The sequence below is a fragment of the Galeopterus variegatus genome, unplaced genomic scaffold, assembly GCF_000696425.1.
Source record: "Galeopterus variegatus unplaced genomic scaffold, G_variegatus-3.0.2 Scaffold3058, whole genome shotgun sequence".
In the NCBI taxonomy this organism is placed as follows: domain Eukaryota; kingdom Metazoa; phylum Chordata; class Mammalia; order Dermoptera; family Cynocephalidae; genus Galeopterus; species Galeopterus variegatus.
The window spans coordinates 91267-108159 of record NW_007729169.1 but is presented as its reverse complement, the minus strand read 5'-3'; the positions used below and the strand labels follow the sequence as shown (position 1 = coordinate 108159).

General features: G+C 42.0%; 1 protein-coding gene and 1 non-coding gene across 2 annotated transcripts in view; one reads left to right on the top strand and one right to left on the bottom strand.

Annotated features, from left to right (window-relative positions):
* KCNK13 (potassium channel, subfamily K, member 13) overlaps positions 1-16893 on the top strand; it is a 90967-nt gene that overhangs the window by 24216 nt on the left and 49858 nt on the right. The gene's annotated exons all lie outside the window — the stretch shown is intronic.
* TRNAI-GAU lies at positions 12483-12557 on the bottom strand. Its single transcript has one exon. It is a non-coding gene; the product is annotated as a tRNA-Ile (tRNA).

Here is a 16893-nt window from a genome sequence, read left to right as displayed (position 1 = left end):
TAATTTTAAAGTGGCTGTTTCTAACAGGGGTGCACATCGAGATCTCCTAGGTTGACTACTTGACTGGAGTTTTTGATTCAGTAAGTTGAGGTGGGGCCTTGGTAGCTCTATTTAAAACAAACACTGAAACTTCCTTAAGTGATTCTGATTTTTGCTTTTTCCTGAGAGCCAGTGTTATAGTCAACATACCTTCTGCTGCTTTTAATCAGCTGTCATAGTTTTCTCAGATGTATTTGGGTGAGGACCCAAGAAGGGCTTTTCCTTCTTCCAACAAATTAGAGCAGTTATTCTTAAACTTCCTCAGATGGTAAGATACCTGAATTCTTAGTTCTTGCAAAATTCAATGAAACATTGTGGTTTATTATTCTCTTATAAAAACTAGGAACAATTAATTTTATTAGCAGTAAGTACGACCTTGTTTTCTGTATGATCATAGTCAAAGCCCTTTTGCTTGCAACTAGTCATACACCAAATAATAGCATTTTGGGCAGTGCTGGAGCACATACACGATAGTGGTCCTATATGATTTTAATGGAGATGAAAAATTCCCATAGTCAAAGCCCTTTTGCTTGCAACTAGTCATACACCAAATAATAGCATTTTGGGCAGTGCCGGAGCACATACACGATAGTGGTCCTATATGATTTTAATGGAGATGAAAAATTCCTTTTTATTAGCAGTAAGTACGACCTTGTTTTCTGTATGATCATAGTCAAAGCCCTTTTGCTTGCAACTAGTCATACACCAAATAATAGCATTTTGGGCAGTGCTGGAGCACATACACGATAGTGGTCCTATATGATTTTAATGGAGATGAAAAATTCCCATCTCCTAGTGACATAGTAGCCATAGTAACTTCACAGTACAACTCATTACTCATGTGTTTGCGGTGCTGCTGGCCAGGAGCCATCGGCTACCATATAGTCTAGGCGTGTAGTAGGCTAACCCGTTTAGGTTTGGGAAGTGCACTCTGACATTCACACAAAGACAGAATCACCTAATGAGGCGTTTCTCAGAATGTATGCAGTTGTTAAGTGATGCATGACTATTAAGAACGTGCTTGAATAAGCTGAAGACAAAATGTGGAATGGATTATAAGGGTACAAAGTAGTTCATGGAACTGTGGGGCAAGAGGTATAGTTGAGCCTCATGGAAGCCCTAAACCAGGAGGTAGAAAACTAGCAGGTCAGCAGCCAGTTTTCAGTCTCTGGCTTTTGCTTTTCTCTTCAGGTCTCCTTATTCTTTCTTGCTGGTGACTTCTGCTTTCTGCTTCTCCCCTCTCTTGACTGCTGAGGGCCACACCTCAGCCCCTGAGTTTTTATCACCTCAGTTGAAACAATTAGTGATGACTGTCCACTGTTTCTCAGTCCCAACTCTACATTCCTGAGAGAATCTGGCCAAATGTGGGTCAGGTGTTGGTCCCTGTCCAATGATAGGTGAATCTTGGGGGCAACAGCCATGAAGTATGTGAGGGTACTTCAAAAAGTTTGTGGAAAAACAGAATTGAAAGAGAATACAAATCTTTTCATGCACTTTTTGAAGACCGCTTTGCATTCCCCAGGTTAGTAGCCAAACCTACTCAAAGTGACAAGGGGAACTCATGACCAGTATCTAGCGCTCTCTCAGTGTCCCAGGGCAGAAACTTCAGTAGATCCTCATGAGGGGTGACTCTCGGTCTCTCTCTGGGCCTCCTGCCTCTGCTGCATGTTTCTCTCGGCTGCTCCATGTGTCAAGCAGTAACGCATGGATTCCTGATAGGCTTTAAAATACAACTTGAGAGGACCTGGGCATTCCCACTGCAGGGTTCTCCAGGTACCACTGGGGCTACACATAATTTTAGGTTAGCACATGGAAAACACTGTATTTTTGTAAATGTCAATTTCATTGGCATTTATTTATTTGTCTATGTATTTTAATTTTTAAAAATTTATTTAAACAGCACACAAAAAATACTCTGTGATTTCTTTGCTCTCATGGTTTAGGATGAAGTTAAGTTACAATTTTAAAGAGCCAAAATATTAAATACATGACTGTCCAAGGCTGCAGGTCGATATGACCACATCAAAGAGAGCCCTTCGAGAGATTAAAAAAGTGTCATCCAGATTGCTTTAGGAATGGAAATTTTCCCATTAATTGATTCCTCTTGTTATCAAAGAGTATTAGGATCCCACTTCAAATCTTTAGAAAATAATTTTGTATTTACCTTTGAAATTAAAGAATAAAACTTGCCCATTATCTCACTAACCACAGTGGCTGCTTACACTTTTGTGTGTTTTTCCCAAACACTGTGTATATGGTTTTAACATAGTTGAGATGAAATATATCTAAAATGTCAGTCCACTCTAATTTCTTGGTAAGTAGAGTTTTCTCAGTGTAGTTGAACTTTTATGTGAGGAATGTTTGGGATTCTGATTTGCCTTTGACATTGTTATGAACAACTGCAGGTCTAAAGGGTGTCAACAATGGAACTCTTCTCCATCCTTATTCAAGTTACACCCTTAGTGACCTTGTGAATGTCCTAAATAAATCTCTAATGTGCCTTGCTTCTTGTAAATTATCTCCTTTTCCTAAAAGTTGAGTAAGTGGAAAATTCCAAGGGCCGAGCCCGTGGCGCACTCGGGAGAGTGTGGCGCTGGGAGCGCAGCAGTGCTCCCGCCGCGGGTTCGGATCCTATATAGGGATGACCGGTGCACTCACAGAGCTTGCTGGCTGAGCGCAGTGCGGCTGGTCTCAAAAAGGACGAAAAAAAAAAAATTCCAAGAAAAATAGAATGTCCATTAATTGGGTTCCAGGAAATTGAGGATTGGTTTACATATAGATGGAAATACCCCTCACAAGCCACTTCACTCCTCAGTTTCTCCATCTGTAACATGGGGGTCATAATCATAACGTGTCACAAAGTTGTTCTGAGGAGTAAATGAGATGACATAGGCAAGGCATTCGGAAATATAGATGGAAATACCCCTCACAAGCCACTTCACTCCTCAGTTTCTCCATCTGTAACATGGAGGTCATAATCATAACGTGTCACAAAGTTGTTCTGAGGAGTAAATGAGATGACATAGGCAAGGCATTCGGAACCATGCCTTCTTTGCAGTGGGCACTCAATACATTTTCACTCCTGTTGCTTGCCATCTCTCTGAAATCCCTCCCAGTACAAAATGGGCGGGAGGCTCCATTGTTCTGAAACTTGATCAGAAGCCCCAGCATGTCTCCACTCTGCTGCCTCGTCCTGGGCCAGAGATCCAAGACACCTGGACCAGCATCTTGTCCTCATATGGCAAAGCCAGTGTCATATTCAGGAATACCCCATTGAAATAGGCTCTAGATATATAGTGTTCCAGTAATTCTCATTAAGGCAATGATGTACAGCTAAGATGTAGGCCTGGTAACAATAACAGCCAATGTACAGAAAGCTCCCTGGATGCCAGACTCAGCACATAGCTTGTCCATCAACTAAAGTATCTTTATTTACAGATGTGAAAATTGAGGCTTAGAGGGGTCAAGTAAGAATTTTGCATGTGCATAAATGCCTAGTGGTAAAGGCAGGATTCAGTCCCAGATGGTCGGACACCAGAATCTGTCATCTCGATCCCTACCCTACACAGCCACATTCAGAACTTCTCTCCTGCCCCCTCCCTGGTTATTAGGGATCAATTACCCAGACAGTATATTCTCTCCCGTGTCCCCGTGTGAAATTCTTCCACTTATCTATACATAGCTTTTGGGAACTGGAGCTTCTCCACAGAGCTTCTAAGCCAGTACAACTGTGTTTTCTTAGATATGAACACAAAGCTTCTGTCTCTCTACGTGGTTGCTGTTTTCCAGTTGAACTGGAAAGCTTTTGTCTAAGGTATTACACATTAGCTTTTGGAATTTTGTTTCTGTTAACACTTTGGGGATTTTAAGGGGCAACCTGCGTTATTTTATCCAGGAGCTTTTCCCATGAACAGTAATGCAGGTATTATTGGAGACTGAAAAACACATCAAAACTAGAGCAAGCCCATCCCCAAGGAGAGAAAGATTTGTTTTCCCTTTCTTGGACCAGAGATATCTGTAAGTGCATCTCCTGTCTCCGAAGAGTTCACCTTTCTTCCATTCTGCCTAGTGTAAATGAAGCTCATTCACATGTTTATGATCAGCCTCTCAACTCTCCTAAGAACCCATCTCTGTCCCTTCTGCTTCTGTCAGTCTCTCTTGCCCACATATCATTCTCATCTCTTTTTCTCTCTTGATCTTTCCCCTCTTCTGACAACTCACTCACCTCGCTCTGCCACCCAATTTTTCTTCAACATCAATTTTTCTCTTCTTAGCTGAGCCTCTCTTGATTTTGTTCCTCCTCAAGGACACCTCAGAATAAAAACCTTGCTGGACCCCAGTGCCTTTTCCTTTTTTGTCCTTGGCCCCTCCCTACATTCTTGTTGAGTGTCAGGAACTGAGTCATTTCTGGGCTTTCTCTCTGGACCTCTCTCTCTTAAAGCAGTATCATTTATTATGTTTTATAGAGATTATTCTAACACCGTTATTACACAGGCCACTCTTTGATGAGTTTCTGGAAACCTCACTGAAAACACAAGTTCTCTGAAGATGTTTTTCTCCCTTGGCACAGCAAGCAGCCAGATGGCACTAAGACACATTGTCCTTGTCACAACATGTATCACCATGTTTGGGGACTCTTGTGATTTGCTTGATAATTTTATCTTTTTTTTATTTTTTGAAGACTTTGTGTGGGAATCTGAAGAATTCTGCCAGAATTGTCTCAAAGGATGATCTGCATACTCTGTTTCTCTCCTGGGCCACATGTCTTCATGGGATGGCCAAGTAAAGCCCAGGGAGACTCTGCCCTACCCAGATTTGGCAGGGAAGGTGGGAAAGTCCCAGGGAGTCCCTTGTCCTGTGAGATGTCATTATCTTGAACTTGAAAAGTGACTGCTTTTCAACTCCATTTTGCTATTTACAAGTTGGGGAATGGGGTTGGGTCCACCCATCCATCCAATGCACTCAGCAGTCCATTTCTGTCATTCACACTGGTCTCCCTTCTGCTCTTCTAATTCTCTAAGCGCCTTCCTGCCTCAGGCCCTTTGGACTTACCTTCTCCCAGCTCTCTGTGAAACTGGGTCACCCTCCTGCAGCCTCACCTGAAGACATGAGGTCTTCTCCTGCCATCTCTGCTGAAGCAGCCCTCCCCCAGCCCTTCCTCATTTATATCTTTAGCCCTTGCCTGAAATTATGCATATTAGAGGCAAAGGGGTCACTGAATTTTCATATGTAGGATACAGCAAGTGGAAGATCAACCAACATTTCAGCAACACAAGTTCTTATACAGTTTGTGGAGACACTGTGTATACAAATTAAGTGCCATCCACCCTATGGCCCTGGTTGTTGAGGCTATTAGTGTACTAATGGGTTAGAATCCCAGGCTTTAGATCTTTAGCTATAAAATTCATTGCCTTTTTCCAAAATCGAGGAAGTTGTTTTTTTCTCTACTTGACATTTTTCTTGAAGGCCATTGAATCCAACTTCGAACAGACAAGGACAGGCAGCAATTTGTGTCCAAAGTAAGCCAGGAACAAGGGCTTCATTTATTTTGTAATTTATAATTTTTGCATATCCAAGGAAAAGAGTCTGGCTAAAAATAATAATAATAATAATAATAATTAGGGTCCAGCGAAGGTTTTGTGCTTCCTTGTAAGGCCGCATGATGTTACAAATTATTATGCTGGCCTTGGCAAGAGCAGAGGCAAAGAAGGTGGTTTTCTGTGAGGGCAAGGAGCTCTCCAGAGACATGGACAGGCTGGGCTGCCAGTGCTGAGGCAGGAAGCCAAGGCCTGGTCGTGCTTCCTTGTAAGGCCGCATGATGTTACAAATTATTATGCTGGCCTTGGCAAGAGCAGAGACAAAGAAGGTGGTTTTCTGTGAGGGCAAGGAGCTCTCCAGAGACATGGACAGGCTGGGCTGGCAGTGCTGAGGCAGGAAGCCAAGGCCTGGTCGGGGCTGGATTCCTGGGTGTCTGGCTCTGCTAATTAGTCCTGGACTGTGACCTTGGGCACTCCGCCTCCCTGGGTTTCCAATCCTTTGTCTGAAAAATGAGGTGATTCAATCACAATAGTTTTTCTGCCCTTATCATACCTAACAACCCCCTTTTTATGTCAAAAATTTTCTTATGATACTATAATGAAATTTTATAAACAAAATATTCCTTTACTATCCCAAAGTGAAATTTTATAGATAAAATAAACTGCCTATACATATGATTTCAAAAGGACAGTATACTGCCCTAACTATAATATAGAAATAAACAACAGAAAACATTTTGTAGTAAAATAATATGTACCTTAATCCATAAATGGTAGAGTCTAACTATAATGAAGTAGTCAGGCACTCATACCTACAGGTAGACTGACGCAGGTGTGCTGTACTGCGCACCATGGCGTTGCTGTCTGTGATGAGACTGGCTGAGATGATGAACAACTCTTGGTTATGCTTAAAGTAAAATAAATGTGGAATCTTCCCTCAATGTATTTGGCAGTTACTGGAAATTTTAGTGTATATGGAAATTGTGCAAAAAAAAAAGAGAGAGAGACAGAGAGAGGGGCAGTGTGTTTATTTGTAAAACAAGAATTAGGTTCTAGGCCCAGATAAATGCAGACATGTTTTCTGTATACATGAATATCCAGCGAGACATTTGGAAGTCATTCAGGATGGAGAATAATTCTATAATTCCCTGAGAGTTTCCTTAAAACCACTAAAGTTGAGAACTCCCAAGTCTGTCTAGATCCTCTGGACCTTGAGGGCCTTTGCAGAAAAAAGCCCTTTTTCACCATCCAAATCTCAGATGCTGCACAAGTCAAGGAACTGCCCTGGGATTTCAGGCAGAGGTTGGAGGGCTGACCACCCATCTGAGTTTCTGGAAATTTTCTATTTCTTGATGGGGTGGTGGTTGCATAGATACCCAAGCCATGTATACATTTACCCACCTTTTTCTGAATGCATGTTGCATTCACAAACACACAGATGAGAACGCCTCTGCTCAGCAGCTGTAGTAGATGTGGTCGCTTAGCCCTGGGAAAGAATGAGGGGAATTACTATTTGCTACTCAAGCCCAATTATCTTTTATTTCCCAGCTGTGCCCTCTTTCTGTTTTTGTTTGTTCTAATCTGGCAGTGGGAGAGGACAGTGTGGAAGACATGGTGAAATGATCCCTTTTGTTGTCCTGAGACCCAGCAGAGAGATGTTGACCTGCACTTCTTTGGAAAAGGCCATCTGGAGCGTCTGGAGAAGGGGCCGAGTCTTTTCATCCCTGGATGCAGACTGTCTCTCTTCTTTTTTTTTTTTTTTAAGTTTATTTATTTATTAATTTTTTTTTTTTTACATTCTATGATGTTGTTGTGGAGCAGTTGTGGGGGAGGGAGAGAGAAGGGGGAAGGAAATCGGGTGGGAGAAGGAGAAAGAACTAACTCACTTCGCAGCCATGAGTCTGTTCCAAGCTTGGGCTAAGGAGGCATCTGTCGAGCCCCTCCCAGAGCAGGGGTCCACGGCATCTCCTGCCCAGTCTGCCCTGGAGCCCCGTTCTTTGGGAACTCACCTCCCCAAAACTCAGGGAGGACTCTGTTAGATCCACTTGCTGGCCCTAGTCTCAGACCTTCCCAAGGGACATGGGGTAGAGTGACATGATGCACTGAGCTCGTGGCCCCACTGATGAGCGTCCTTCTGTCCTACTGTCCCTCTTTTCTGTCACTGCAGCATCACTGCTCCAGGTGGCTTGGTCACAGCAATAAATCCGCCTTCCCTCTGTACAGGCAGTTGGCTACCACAGAGCATTACAGCTAAAGCTTCCAATGAGAACATTTTTACCTCCATAAATACGGCTGCTGATTTCCTCAGATGAATCTACTTCTCTCTAATTTCCTGCCCCACCCTTTCCATGTTGCCCTCGCAGATGCGTCACTGGGCCACACCCCAGCCTCTTGAGATAGAGTCCACTCCTCCTGGGGGAGTCTAGAAAGCCCAGGCTAGTAGTTCAGCAGCAAATCAACCTTGGGGCTGGCCCTGCCCTGACCTTGTATCTGGATCCCAGGAACTAAGACCTCCCTTTGGCCACACCTCTGCCTCTGCCCGTTTCCGGTACAGTGTCTTTGTCTGGTATTCAGCCTGGTATCCTATTCTGCTCATGCTGCTTTGCTCTTCTGACCTTTCGCTCACAATCCTGCGTGATCCTGCACAACTCCAGGGTGCCATTTACATGAGCAAGGCAGGGCTACTGACATGCAGCCATTTTTTTAAAAAAATCTGAAGCTTTAAAAATTTAATGAAACAGGTCTTTCGACCCACTTGACTCATCATCCACCCTGCTCTGCCAGTCCCTGGCATATGAAGTGAGCACCAACATTCAGAAGAACTGCACGAGCAACACAATAGATAATTCTGGACAGCAGAACATTCCTGCAATATCTGAGGAGAGCCACTCAATTCTTCCATGGCTTAACTAGAAAAATACAAATTATCAATCTTTTATACAAGTCACTGCAAATATTGTTGGTAGAAATAGCCAATGAAAAAAAAACTGGCAACAGTTAACATTACACATGATAAAATTTGTTGCAAATGAGAAACTAAAGAAAGTAAACTTGATATATTTGAAAAGTGCAACAATACAGCTGGGAAAAATGAAATGTGATAGAAGGAACCCACACAAAATTAAAGCAACAGAAGGAAAAATGCACGTGGTAAAATTGAATTTTTTAAAATCAATAGAACAATCAAATAATTTCAGTAAAACCTAGATATGCAAATTTTGGCTCAGGAAAATTGATCTTGATAGAAATGTGATCATCAAAGGAAACTCAGATTGTCAAAAGCCATGATGGACAGCATTCATATAGACAAAAAATAACTGATGAACCAAATATTTTTGGTAACATTTTTTGTAGGAAAAAAATCCTGTTGAAAACAATTTTTTTAAATGGAAAAACATGGTTATAGTTTACCTGCACAGAATGGAAACATGTTGGTAAAATTCAGATGAAAATCTACATATTCATGTTTATAAAGACAGAACAAAAACATGTGTTTAAGTTCAAAACACCAGCTGGGTCAAATAGAGCATTCAGAAATGACGGGTGCAATTAAACACAATGAGTAAATGCAGCGCGCATCACCGAAGGGATCCCGGAGCAGAAGAAGGATGTTGCTGGAACCATTGGTGAAATTCAAATGAAGTCTGGAGTTGAGTGAATAGTAAAGTTGTTTTCTGAGTCTGACAAATGTGCCATCGTAATGTAAGATGTTAACATTATGGGAACTGGCTGAGGGGTACACAGGAACTTTTTGTACCATCTTTGTTGCAACTCTTCTGTAAGTCTAAAATTGTTACCCCAAATGTGGTGAGGTCAAAATGCCCTGGACCAAAAAAAAAGCAAACAAGAATTCCCATTGCAGCTCTTCCTTGAGTGCCTCACTTCCCAGCAGAACCTGTTGATTGTGCCAATTTATTTCTAGAGAATCATACCTGGTGCCACACCTGCCCTTTGGCACCTCTTTGTAAACTGTGCACTGCCAGCCATCGGTCTCTCCCCACATCTCTCTACCTGTGTTCCAGATGGCTTCCTGTTGCTCATCCCTGCAACCAGTCCCCCTTGGACTTCCCAGCATGTCAACTGGGCACTCAAACTTGGCTACCCAATGAAACCAACTAAGGAGCTTTAACAAATACTGATGCCTGATTCCCACCCCCAGAGATTCTGATTTAAGTGGTCAGGGGCCTGGCCTGGGCTTCGGGGTTTTAAAAACCTCCCCAAGTGATTTTAATGTGCAGCCAAGTTTGAGAAACTGGTGTCAACCCAACTACAAATCCTGTTGGTTCCTGCAAAGCCAGATTAAACCCTGTCCTAATTCCAGCAGTCCATCCCCATGCTTAGGACCTCGGAGGTCACGCATGTTCTGACATAGATACGTGCATATATATATATATATAAATTCCAGCAGTCCATCCCCATGCTTAGGACCTCGGAGGTCACGCATGTTCTGACATAGATATATATATCTATATCTATATATATATCTATCTATCGGGTTAGATTGCTGGTTTCTCTTCTGGAAACAGACAGTGGTGACCTCCTGAGGGAATGCATTGCTAGTTGAGCATCACTTTTGCCACCATGCAGCAGCCTTGCAGTGCAGGTTTCCTCTCTTGCTAGGTGGCCCTGATCTCTGCATGCACTTGCTGGTCCACTTCACCTGCTTCGGGTGCCCTTTAAGTGTGGCCAGGGCGGGACCAACTCTTGTTTGCACTTAAAGTCAAAGCCAGATCAAAATCAGAAGGCTTCTACCAACCCCATGCAGACTCCAGTGTCCAGTGTCCAGGAGGAATTGGATCTTTGAAATACTGGGGCTGGGACCTGGTCTCATTTCAACTCCTAGATGTAAATGTTCCCAAATACAGAGAGGAGTTGGTGGGCTTTGTTTTTTTCTTTTTGGTTGGTTGGTTGGTTTATAACAACAGTAAATGGAACCTACCCCAAAACCATTGACTCTGAATCTCTGAAGACCGATTGCCTGGAATCTGAATTTTAAAGATTCCTCAGATGATTCTGGGGGAGCCAGCCCACTGCTGCTAGATCTTGGGCTTCACTGGACACTGGTTCAGAACATTCAGACATTGGTTTCTCAAGAAAATCTCCTGTGGAACGTATAAGGAAGTCATGCCAAGCCTCATTCCTGGAGAGTCAGAGCCAGAAGATTCCAGGTGGTGCCGAACATTTATTTGCATGTTTTATAAACTCCCCCATTGATTCAAATGTGCAGTCCTGGTCTGACCGAGGCATGTAGACTTTTTTCTGTAAAGGGCCAGATAGTAAATATTTTAAGTTTGCAGGCCATTATAGGACAAAAGCAGCCATGGATTTACATAAATATGCATGGCTATGTTCCAGTAACACTTTATTTACAAAAACAAGCAACAGGCTGCTTTAGCTCATGGGCCATAGTTCGTCCACCCCTAATAAACCACCTGGGGAGCTATGAAATGTTCTTCTGTGCCCAGGCCAGTTAAACCAAAATCTCTGTGGGTGATGCCCAAGGATTAGTATTTATCAAAAACTCTTCAGGTGGGGCCGGCCCGGTGGCGCACTGCTACAGTGCGCCGCTTAGGAGCGCGGCGGCGCTCCCGCCGAGGGTTCGGATCCCACATACAGACCGGTTCCCGCTCACTGGCTGAGCGAGGTGCGGGCGCAACACCGAGGGTTGCGATCCCGTTGCCGGTCCCGGTCCGGTACGGGCGCGACACTGAGGGTTGTGATCCGTTGCCGGACACGAAAAAAGACAAAAAGACAAAAAAAAAAAAACTCTTCAGGTCTGAGGGTTGTGATCCGTTGCCGGACACGAAAAAAGACAAAAAGACAAAAAAAAAAAAAAAACTCTTCAGGTGATTTTCAATCAACCAGGATTAAGAATCACTGCTATAATGCACAGTCATTCAATAATTCTGAAGAGTAGCATCCTGCTCTGATACAATGTTCAGCCTGCTCCTGGTGGTTTTGTTTCTTTGTATGTTTGTTTGCTTGCTTTTTTTTTTCATCAAGTGGAAGGATACCAAGCATATTGTTCTATGCCTGCCTTCCAAAAAAAAATGTTATTATTGATATATGACTATATACAGTGAAGTGTACAAATCTTAAGTGTACAGCTTGGTTAACTTTGACATGGATTGTTTGCACTTTCCTTCCCACGTATGGCATCCATGTAACCACGGCTCAGATCAGAACACAGGATACTTGGAGGAGCCCTTGTTCCCTTCCCACTCAATAGCCTCCTGATGTTTTTTAAAATTTTTATTTTATTTTTAATTGACACATAATAGTTGTGCACATACTCCTGCATTTTTTGAAGCCTGCTTTTAAATCTATCTTTTGTTGGAATAGATGTCACTAAGTGACCCAGTATTTGATAACTTGCTTTGCCCACAAATATTATTGGCATTGGGGGCAAAAGCAAGCCTGGGTGCGAGTGAGATTTTCTATTGTACATTGAGTTGCCTTGGCACACTGCACCCTTGGAAAGGAAGTTCCTCATGCCCTATTGGCCCATGTACATCAGGGAACAAGGCCTTTCATCAGCCAGCAGTTTCTAAGCAGCAGGTCAGCTCAGCATGCTTCCATAGATTCTGCCAGAAAGGAAACAAGCCCAAGTGGACTTGGTTTATTACAGCCCAGCAAGCAGCTTGAGCTTCATCTTTGCACAGGTCCCCATTACCCACCACGTCCACTCAGGCAACGCACAGCAGGCCCAGGTGGATGCTGCATGCCCCATGGATCTATGCCACATCCCACCAACCCTCAGCTCAGGAGATCGCCAGCCTTATAAGGGGCTGCTAGCAAGTGTGCTCAACTTTCCTCCCACGAGGAGTGATTACCCTTACTTTTTAAAATTTGGTATGAAGTTCACATACATAAATTAACTATTTTATTTTTAATTTTTTTGGTTGCTGGCTGGTACAGGGATTTGAACCCCTGACCTTGGTGTTATCAGCACCGTGCTCTAACCAACTGAGCTAACCGGCCAGCCTATTTTAAAGTATACAATTAAATGGTGTTTAGTACGTTCACAATGTTGTACAACCATTACCTGTATCTAGATCCAAAGAAAACCTCAAAGAAAACCTTGTACCCCTTAAACAGTTTCTGCCCTTTGCCCTTCCACTCAATACCTGGCAATCACCAATCTGCCTTCTGTCTCTATGGATTTATCTATCCTAGATATTTCTTCTAAATGGAATAATGTAATATGTGACCAAATTTTGTGTCTGGCTTCTTTCACTCAACAATGATTTGCTTTAGAGTTGATGAACATTTTGGTTTCCACCTTTTGGCTATTATGAATAGAGCTGCTACAAACATTCAGGTACAAGTATTTGAGTACTTGTTTCCAATATTTTGGGGTATATATCTAGTAGTGGAATTGCTAGGTCATATAATAATCTGATGTTTAACTTTTTGAGGAATTGCCACACCGTTCTCCACAACAGCTGCAACATTTTACATCCCACCAGAAATATAGAAGTTTCCAATTTCTTCACGTCCTGGCCAACATTTGTTATTTTCATTTTGTAAAATTATAGCCATCCTAGTGGGTATGAACGAGTATCACATTGTGGTTTTAATTTGCATTTCTCTAATAACCAATGATGTTGAGCATCTTTCATGTGCTCGTTGGCCACTTGCGTATCTTCTTTGGAGAAATGTCTATTCAAGTCTTTGGCCCATTTTTTAATTGAGTTGCTTGTCTTTTTGTTGTTGACTTGGTTGTATGTGTGTGATGTGTGTGCCTGTGTACGCACAGTGTTCCAGTGAAGATGACCAAATAATCCCCTGCAAGAGCTTACACTGAGTTTTATCTATTCCTTATTTACTCAAAAGAATTGCCTTATATATATCACACTCAAAAAATCAGTCCCAGGCCGGCCCGGTAGCCCATTTTTTAATTGAGTTGCTTGTCTTTTTGTTGTTGACTTGGTTGTATGTGTGTGATGTGTGTGCCTGTGTACGCACAGTGTTCCAGTGAAGATGACCAAATAATCCCCTGCAAGAGCTTACACTGAGTTTTATCTATTCCTTATTTACTCAAAAGAATTGCCTTATATATATCACACTCAAAAAATCAGTCCCATAACAAGCTGCGAGTATGGGTCACTGGAGTCTTGCTTTGCTTTTCTGATGGTAGAGTTGGGGATTCTGTATTTGGCCCTGTGGCAACTTCTGGTCAGAACTAAACATTTGGAGCCACAAGGCACTCCAGGTTAAAACCCTGAGTGTGAGGTTTGGGGACCTAATTAACTGCAAACAAGTACCTCTGGCCGGGCAGGGAAGGGAAGGGAATGAGTGAGCTGGTGAGCAGGGGAGTCTGGGTTTTTTTCTTCTTGTTCTGATGCAGCTGACATAGCCATTGAGATACCCTCTTTGCCCAAGGGCACAACGAAACTTTCCAGCACTGTGGTTGAAGCAAAATCTCCTTACCAGGGGCTGGAGAGGGTACTGCTCTTCTGACCATCAGGCCCCATAAGCAGTTGTCCTCAATCCTTTTATCCATGTGCTTCCTAAAAGAATTTTGGAAAACTCACAACATTTTTAAGTTGACATCAGAATTTCATCATAAATGCGGGAGGGGAGAGAGGGAGGAGGGCGGGAGGTGTCGGTGATGGGCCATAATAATCATATACATTGTATATTGACAAAATAAAAATTAAAAAAAAAAAGAATTTCATCATAAATGTAAAAAGTTGGTAAAGATGGATTTTTAGATACATTATAAATATTGATATTTAAAACAAAACTATTACATCTTTCTTTTAAATGTACCCAATGGAATCTAAATATCATGGCATTTTGATACCCACCAACTACCATCCATTTTTAAAAATATGTGAACAAGATTTTCTTTAATAGTCAAATTTTATATTCCATTTTCTTTTGGAACCTGTGTATACATTCCATTTCTCCAGAAATTTGTACTAATACAATATATTTTACACTTAAGTCTTTCCTCGATCACCCTTCTCCTACAAAAATATGTATATAAATTGAAATTTAATTTTTTTTATTTTCCTGTGATCATGAGGCTTAAAATTTGTTTAGTTATTTCTTCCTAATTGAGTTATTCATTATTTTTAGGACGAGTTATTCCTAAATTATTAGGAGTATGCAATTGTTCAAAACCACATGAATACACAACAAATTTGGATAATTAATAACATAAGTGAAATTTTATTAAAAATATGTTTCTGAATGAGATGAATAAAACTATATTTTTTTCCAATTACTGCATCAGTGAGTGGATATTACTTATTGCTAGAAAGAGCTGGGTTTAGGATAAATTCTTTTCCTGTTTTTCATTTCAACATAAGCACCCAAGATTTGTCTATATAAACAGGCAAATGAGAATTGAAGGAAATATTGTTTTATCATGCCACTCAATTATTTGAATGCTTTCTGAATCATATGCCAAAAATCACATATGCATTCTAATCAACAATTGTGTTTAATGACTGTGGTAGGCCGAATAATGCCTCCCCCGCCCGCCCCCGGCAATCTGTCCACCCTAATCCCCAAACCTAGGAATGTTACCTAGTGTGGTAAGAGGGACTGTGCAGATGTGATCAAGTTAAGGATCTTGAAATGGGGAGATAGTCCTGGATTGTCTTGGTGGGCTGGATGTAATCACAAGGATCCATACAAGAGGACACAGGATGAGTCAGAGTCAGGAGAAGGTGATGTGGTGATGGAAGCAGAGAAAAGTTAGAAGACACTTCGCTGCAGACTTTGCAGATGCACCAGGGGCCCTGAGCCCTGGGGTAGAAGGAATGCAGGTGTGGAAGCTGAAAAGACCAGGAAAAGTATTCTCCCTTCAGAGCCTCCAGAAGGAATTAGCCCCCCTGACACTTTGACTTTAGCTCAGTGAAACTGTTTTTGGACTTCTGACCTCCAGAACCATAAGGGGAAAAAATGGTGTTGTTTTAAGCCATTAAGTTTGTGGTAATTTGTTACAACAGCTATAGGAAATTAATACAATGACCTATCCACTGACAGCTCCATTATGTCCTCCTAGTAAGTAAAGAACTGGAAACCACATGGGGAGTTGCTAGTCAAAGGGTACAAAGTTTCAGCTGGACAGGAGGAATAAGTTTTGAGATCTATTGCACAGTAGGGTGACTATATCAATAATAATTTATATTTCAAAATAACTAAGTAAATTTCAAATGTGTCACCACAAAAAACGTTGTCAGTGAGGTGATGGATATGTCAGTTAGCTTGATTTAATCATTCCGCATTGTATACATATATCAAAACATCACATTGTACTCCATAAATGCAATACAATTATGATTTGTCCATTAAGATAATATTAATTTTTAAAATAAACACATTAAAAAAAAAGAATTGGAAACCACGATCACCATGTCTTCATTCCAACCCACAGGAAGGGGAAAGGGGAAACAGAGAGCATGTATAATCTGGAGGTTGCCAAGTCACTTCTTTGAGTCACATGGCCTCACCTAATTGCAAGGAGGCTGGAAAGTGAAGTTTTTTTCTAAGTGGCCATGTGCGCAATTCTTTTAAGAGGTTCTATTACTATAGAAGAGGGGGAGGGTGAATTTAGAAGGAAAGAGTCTCCAGCTTGGGAGGTTATTGCACTCGTTGAGGGGGAGTGGTGGTGGCATTAGCCATAGAGAGAAATGGACTGACCGCAGGGAGATTTGGAGTCCACGGCAGCAGACCTGAAGGATGGACGTGACAGTGAGGGCAAGGGAGGGAGCAAGTCGACATCTAGCTTCCTGGCTCACTACCAGGTGGGAACCGCTATGTAGAACATGCAAAGTGTAAGAAAAATATATGTGCCTTATCAGAATGGCAGGTTTATGTAAATATTGACTTTCATCGACAGGTTGCTGTTAAATTAATTAAGGTGAATGTTTTGTTAAAGGGGAAAGAGGAGAAGTTGCTGAAGCAGCACTTGGCAGCCTCCCTTCGAGTGCCGTGACTTCCTTAGGATGTGTTTCACAGCCACACCAGGAAAACCGTCTGGGGAGAGACATCATTACGCCAGAGCCATGTCATTAGCTAAATGGCATCTGATCATTTGCATGCGTTGTAATGGGATAGCTAGATTCCTAAGCAAAATGGATCTCCTGGGTCCTGTTTCTCTTGTTTATTGTTAGTAGTTTTGTATCAACTCTTTTTATTTTCTTCCATGATAAGTGTAGTATATGCTCATTATAGAAAAAAGTCGGGAACTCCAGAGAAGTAGAAGGAGTGAGGGAGATACTCATAGGCCACTGTCTAAGGCACCCAGTTGGATAGCCCTTTGCTGGATTTCCTTTCAGCCTTATCTCTATGCATTTTT